This window comes from Theropithecus gelada, unplaced genomic scaffold (assembly GCF_003255815.1).
Source record: "Theropithecus gelada isolate Dixy unplaced genomic scaffold, Tgel_1.0 HiC_scaffold_15875, whole genome shotgun sequence".
Classification (NCBI taxonomy): Eukaryota; Metazoa; Chordata; class Mammalia; order Primates; family Cercopithecidae; genus Theropithecus; species Theropithecus gelada.
In genome coordinates, this window is record NW_020257631.1 from 846788 (window position 1) to 854174 (window position 7387).

A 7387-nucleotide genomic window follows, 5' to 3' on the forward strand; every position below is an offset into this window, starting at 1 on the left:
TTTTTTTTCTGGTTCCCTTTGTCTAGAAGATTCAATTGGTTATCTTTATTTAATCTTTAGTACATTTACTAGTATACAGAGCCAAACTAAACACAATTATTAAAGTCATTTAATCTTGTTTTTTGAGGTACTGAGGCTAAAACATGAGAATCTCTTTTGATATTTTTTTCTATTCTCTTTTATCATGTCCAGTATATCAACAAATCCTGTTATTCTGTAATCTAACTATGTTTCTCCTAACTCCCTCCACTGACATCATCCTAGTTCAAACCACTGGTATTTCTCCCTTGAAGAAATAGCTACTTAACTGTTCTCACTGCTTTTACTCTTGCCCATCTACTGTTCATTTCCACCTAGCAGCCACAGCAATCATGAAAACCTAAGTTTAATCATAACATTTCTCTTGTTAGAAGTCTCCAGTGTCTTTACAGCACACATTAAGTAAAGGCCAAAATCCTTACAATGGCTTCATAGGCCCTACTAGATTTGTGTACCCCCTCCCCATTTCTCTAACATAATTCCTTATAAGTATCCCTTTTTGTGGTGATCTCCCCAACTCAAATATCATGCATTCTGAAAACAATAAGAGTTAATATTTATTTGGCACCTACAATATGCCAGATACATTCTAGATACTTTTCCAGATTACACAGTTAGTAAGTGGTGGAGGTGAGATTTGTCTCAAGCAGACCAAGTCCAAAATCTCTACACGCTGAATCCCTACACCACAGTACCACCTGGCATATATGTATGTATGCAGATAGTATGTATCCATGGAGGTAGTATGTTTCTAAATGATCAGTGTTTCCCACTAATTAAAACAAGCCTTCAGAGCTAAGTGGAACTGGATTCCCATCCTGGGTGCCCCTCTTCTTAGGAGTGTCATCTTAACAACTCCCTCACAGGATTATTGTAAGGGTTTATAAGAATATAAATAAATAAACTGTGTGTGGGGGGAGGGGAACGTGGCACAGTACTTAAAACATTGTAAATTTTATTATTATACTTATTTGTATGTCTCCCCTCAAATTAATCTTTCCATTCTTAAGCCTCTTATAATGCCTCAAAGTTAGACATTTTGGAATTCATATTAAAATGGTTTATGACTATATAGCTGTATTAAAAATGTATAGACAATTAACTGTATCTACTACATTGTCAAACTGTAGGCCAAGAAGGAGGCATGGCTATTTTATTTGTAATTCTGCAGAGGCTATTCAAGACTACAGGCTTTTCATTTTACTTATTTCAGAAAATTTTTTTCAAAGAGAATAATTTACATTGAAGCTGACAAACATACACTAACATTTTATCTTGATGCAAATTAAAAGTGACAAGGTATGATCTGGAATAGCAAAGTTGATAATGGAAACAGCAAATAAACCTTCAATAGGGCATCACAGACTCAAAGCTGCTTTTATTTAGAGGAAAAAAATAGTGGTTATTAGGGCTACACAGGGGGCCAACATGAGACTATGCATCTAATGTCATGATTATAGTTAAACATTTGTCATGTTAGAGTCAACAAGAACTAGCTTACTATTATCAAACATGATCTTTAAATGAACAAAATACACTTTTCAGATAGAGCCTCTTGAATTTCCACATCACTATTAGCTTCAAATATTTTCTTTGCATTTGAATCACTTCAAATATTTTCTTCGAGTCATATTTGCTGTATTAGCTAACCAAAAGCCTGATTTCAGATTCTTAGGTGGTCCTTTCACCACGTTGAAATCTCTTTAAACCTGGAATACATTATGGGTGTTCAGTAAATACTTGTGGATTAATTGGATGGCTCACTGATTAATGATATAATGTTCCTCACAAATGCATGAGACTATTTTTGCATTGCTATAAAGGAATAACTGAGGCTGGGTAGTTTATAAAGAAAAGAGGTTTTATTTTGGCTCACGATTCTGCAGGCTGTACAGTAAGCATGGTACTGGCATCTGCTTCTGGTGAGGGCCTCAGGAAGATTACAATTGTGGCAGAAGATGAAGGAGAAGCCAGCACATCACATGGCAAGGGAGGGAGTGAGAGACAGAGGGAGGTGGCACAGTCTTTTAAAAAACCAGCTTCTATGTGAGCTCAGAGCAAGAATTCACCCGTTATGGTGAGCACAGCACTAAGCCATTTGTAAGCGATCCAACCCTGTGACCTAAACACCTGCACCCAGGCTCCACCTCCAACACTGGGAATTACATTTCAACATGAGATTTGGAGGCGACAAACATCCAAACCATCTCAATAAATATTAGTATCTCTGTCTCTAGCTATCTAATAATGCACACACACAAATGGCACTATTTTAAGCACTTGACATATATCAGTGTATAAGAAGTCATTTAATCCACATGAAACCCCTCTCAGAAGTGGCTAGTAATACTGTCTCCATTTTGCAGATGAAGCTATGAAGGCATAAAGAAAGTAGATGACATGTCTATGTCACACAGCAATGTGTCTAAGTTGGGATTTGAATCTGGACAGTGTGGTACCAGAGAACACACTTCTAACCACTACATCATGTGGCCAACATCAGGATTACTATCTATCTTGGTGAATATGTGTTCTAAGCATCTGACAGTGCTAATGGCTGCTGCCACAAAACATATAGATCACTATTTGTGATGCCTTCCTTTTTTTCTCTTTATAAACTGGGTTATATTTTCTATACCATTTTCCAGTTGTTCATGGTGTTTACTTTTTAAAAAAATTATTATCATTTGTTTTTTAGAGATGGGGTCTTGCTATGTTGACCAGGCTGGTCTCAAACTCTTGGCCTCAAGTGATCCTCACATCTCAGCCTCCCAAAATGCTGGGATTACAGGTGTGAGCCACTATGCCTGGCCTGGTAATGTCTTTCAGTTCTTTGCTGTGTTTTGCCATAGCCCTCATGTCCATTTCTCATTTGACTCCTCCACTGGCTTTGGCCCCATTTTCTATATTACTTCTCATCTCTAACACTTCCCTAAAGTCTCTTAAGCACACAGCTGCCTTTTCATTTTATCATAGATTGATGGAATCTGACTCATAAATATTTGTTTCTTTCATTGTTTTTTTGGAAGCATAGTTACATATGATTATTTCTTTATACAGCTATCAAATTATATTTGCTAAGCACCATCATTGCTTATAGCTATTATTCAAATCCCTTAAGGATTTGAAGGGATTATCCAACTTTTTGAAGGGACCGAGATCCCATTTGCTTACAAGAAAGCAAAAGGATGTAATGGTGCTATTCTTTGAGATAATTTTAACCCATGTTATTGAACCTTAAAATATCCTTTATTGGTAAAAGCAGTAATATTAGTTTTTGCTTCTGTAAAATAGAGATAATGAGGCAAGAAAAGTAAAAGTCCCCGTCTTACAGTTTGTTGTATTCTTAAACTCAAAATACTCACTTTAGGCTGGGCACGATGGTTCACGACTGTAGTCCCAGCAATTCGGTGGGGGCTGAGGCAGGTAAATCACTTGACCCCAGTTTGAGACCAGCCTGGGCAACATGGTAAAAACTCGTCTCTCCAAAAAATACAAAGAAATTTGCTGGAATCTGAGGTGGGAGGATCCTTTGAGTCTGGGAGGCAGAGGTTACAGTGAGCCAAGATCATGCCACTGCACTCCAGCCTGGGCAACAGAGTGAGACTCTTCCTCAAAACAAACAACATAAAATGCACCTCATTTTATTTTGAAGCAATTAGAAAGTATATCATATTAAGGATAGGAAATGATGATTAATATTTTTGAAAGTTACATAGGGAATAGTGCCACCTTTAAAAGTATCTGCTCCATGATGATCTTTGGGCAAAAGAATGCAGATGGCTAAAAACAGTGGCCATGTAAACAAGAACAACAGGACTACTGTGACAAAGAGAGTCCACCTCTTTTATCCTTCAGTGACATAAGCATTTTCAGATCTCTGATTTTTTTTATGGATGGTGCCTGATTTTCTGGTTTTAAACTTATTGATGGCAGCTTTTTAAAGGTAACATAAAATAGCTGCACAATTGAATGCATCTTAACTAGTCCACACTCTTCTGGATCTCTTCCGTGGTTTCTATTGCGTTTACTCTTAGCAACGGCTAAAATGGGCTGGATCAATAGAACTTCCCTTAGAAACTAGTCTACTTCACACAGCATCTCTTAGATGACAAAATAACTGCTTAAAAAATGGAAAATCACATCTCTTAACCAAACATCCCAAATAACTAGTTATGTTGGTTGATTGATTAATTACTTTCTCAAGTTAAGTGAAAATATAAATAGAATGAAGTATTAGTTCAGTTAAAGTTGGGTTTAAATTATTGTAATTAATAACATATATAGTTTGTATTCTAGATTGAATGAGTTCTCTAACCACTTATTTGGTTTAAAATGTATAAAAATGAAGAGTTGAATTCAGCTTATTTAGTAGGTGCAGTGATTTTTACAGTTTGTTCTAGTTTTGATTTGCAATTTTATTCTGCCCCATTTATTGGAATTGACCAGCCTGGCATTTTGCCATCTTAATTTCTCGTTTCTTTACTTGTTATGATTTGGGATATTTGTATTTGCTTATTTTTTCAGTATATACACAAGAAGTTTTCAGAGAGTCTAAATTTTTTTTTTTTAAATTTTTAATGGAATTACTGTTCAAAGTTGGTGTTATGATTTTTTTTTTTCTGTTTTTTCCTATTTTACTTAGTTGCAAATCAGCTGAAGAGCAGATGTTTGGTGTTGGTGCTTTTAAAAAAAGCAATTCTCACTTAAAAGAGTGCTTTATTTTAGGAGAAAATGAGAAAAGATATTTAACCCTTTCTGACATTTTTCAATTATGGATTTTTTAATGAAAGTTTTCATGTCAAAATTTATTACTTTGCATAATTTTGATTTTTTAAATTTAACTAAGGAATGATTTGGTGAATTAGACCTTAAAGCTGCTTAATTCTGACAGGTAGACTTACTGACTTTGGTTTCTTTGTCTGTTCCTGTTACCCGAACCAAGTCCTCCTGAATCGTTCTTTAATCTATAATCCTATAACTTCATTTAAGGTGTTTAAGTGCACAAGCATGTTCAGATTCATTTTGCTTTATTACTGCTTAATAAAACTAAATAAAAATGAATGAATTACATAATTAAAATAAAACATGTGTCTGAGTCATAGCTAATTTTTTAATGTCAAAATTTGAAACTCTTGTACAGTTAAGAACAATCATTTCAAGCAAACTATTTGAAGAACTTTTAAAAATTAAACTGCCAAAAGGGGAAAAATATTTATACATTTTAAAAGATAATTATTAAATCATGTTTCTTCAATATCAAAGTGTTATATTGACATAGTCACAATTACATATTTATGAATCCTCATAATGACAAAATCATAAAATTTACATCCCTCTGCCATCCAAATAGCAAAAGTTGCTGACTTAAAATGTACTAATTTAGAAAAATCTATTTACAAATTCATATGAAACCAAAAAAGTGTCAAAATAGCTAAGGCAATTCTAAGCAAAAAGAATAAAGCTGGAGACATCATGCTACCCAACTTCAAACTATATTGCAGGGCTACAGTAACCAAAACAGCATGGTACTGGTACAAAAACAGACACATAGACCAATGGAACAGAATAGAGAGCCTAGAAATTAGGTCACACACATACAAGCATCTGATCTTCAACAAAGCTGACAAAAACAAGCAATGGGGAAAGGACTCCCTATTCAATAAATGGTGCTGGCATAACTGGCTAGCCATATGCAGAAGATTGAAACTGGACCCCTTACTTATACCATATACAAAAATAGACTCAAGAAGGATTAAAGATTTAAATGTAAAACCTCAGCTATAAAAACACTGAAAGACAATGTAGGCAATACCATTCTAGGCATAAGAACTGGCAAAGATTTCATGAAGATGTCAAAAGTGATCACAATGAAATCAAAAATTGACAAATGAGATCTAAACTTAAGAACTTCTGCACAGCAAAAGAAACAGAGTAAACAGACAACCTACAGAATGGGAGAAAATTTTTGCAAACTATGCATCTGACAAAGGTCTAATATCCAGCATCTATAAAGAACTTTAGCAAAATTTCAAGAGAACAACAAACAACCCCATTAAAAAGTGGGCAAATGACATGAACAGATATCTTTCAAAAGAAGACACACATGCAGCTAACAAGCATATGAAAAAAAGTTCAATAATGCTGATAATCAGTGAAATGAAAACTAAAACCACAATGAGATACCATCTTACATCAGTCAGAATTGCTACTACGAAAAAGTCAAAAAATAATAGATGGTTCTGTGGTTCTGGGGAAAAGGGAATGCTTATACAATGCTGGTGGGGGTGTATAAGTTCAATAATTAGTTCTAGCATTGTGGAAAGCAGTGTGGCAATTCCTCAAAGAGCTAAAAACAGAACTACTGTTTGAACCAGCAATCCTATTATGGGTATATACCTAAAGGAATATAAATCATTCCACCATAAAGACACATGCAAACATACGTTCACTGCAGCATCATTCACAATAGCAAAGACATGGAATCAACCTAAATGCCCATCAATGACAGGTTAGATAAAGAAAATGTGGTACATACACACCATGGAATACTATGCAGCCATAGGAAAGAATGAGATCATGTCCTTTGCAGGAACATGGATGGAGCTAGAGGCCATTATCCTTAGCAAACTAACGCAGGAACAGAAAACCAAATACCACACGTTCTCACTTATAATTGGGAGTTAAATGATGAGAACTCATGGATGCAAAGAGGGAAACAACAGACACTGGGGTCTACTTGAGGATGGAGGGTGGGAGAAGTGAGAGGGTCAGAAAAAATAACTACTGGGTACCCGGTTTAAAACCTAGGTGATGAAATAGTTTGCACAACAAACCCAATGACATGAGTTAACCTATATAACAAACCTGCACATGTACCCCTGAACCTAAAATAAAAGTTTTTAAAAAAGTACTAGTTTAACTTAAACAACAAATACCACCTATGCATTAATTCACACTCTTTCCACAAGTCTCTGACTCTCCTAAGTCCACAGCAGAATATGGTAACATTAGAAAGAACTCACAGGTCGGCAAGCTTGAGTTCGATATAACATTCTCAGAGTAGGAGATGTCAAAATTAAATCACTGAGGATAAAACATTTCTATGGAATAAAATATTGTCAGATATAATCATTACTATTTTTTCTACATAAACACTGGTATATATTGTTACTCATAGAGCTGATTTGACTATTTGGGGCTATCAAGATGCTATCTTGCTCTTTATATAGGCAGAAGAAACATCGGAATCTTTTTTATTCTGAACGTTGAAGGAAATCCAAGGAGAATCTGCATTGTCTTTTTTTTTTATGTTTTATTTCAAAATAAAGCTATTACCAGAATAACA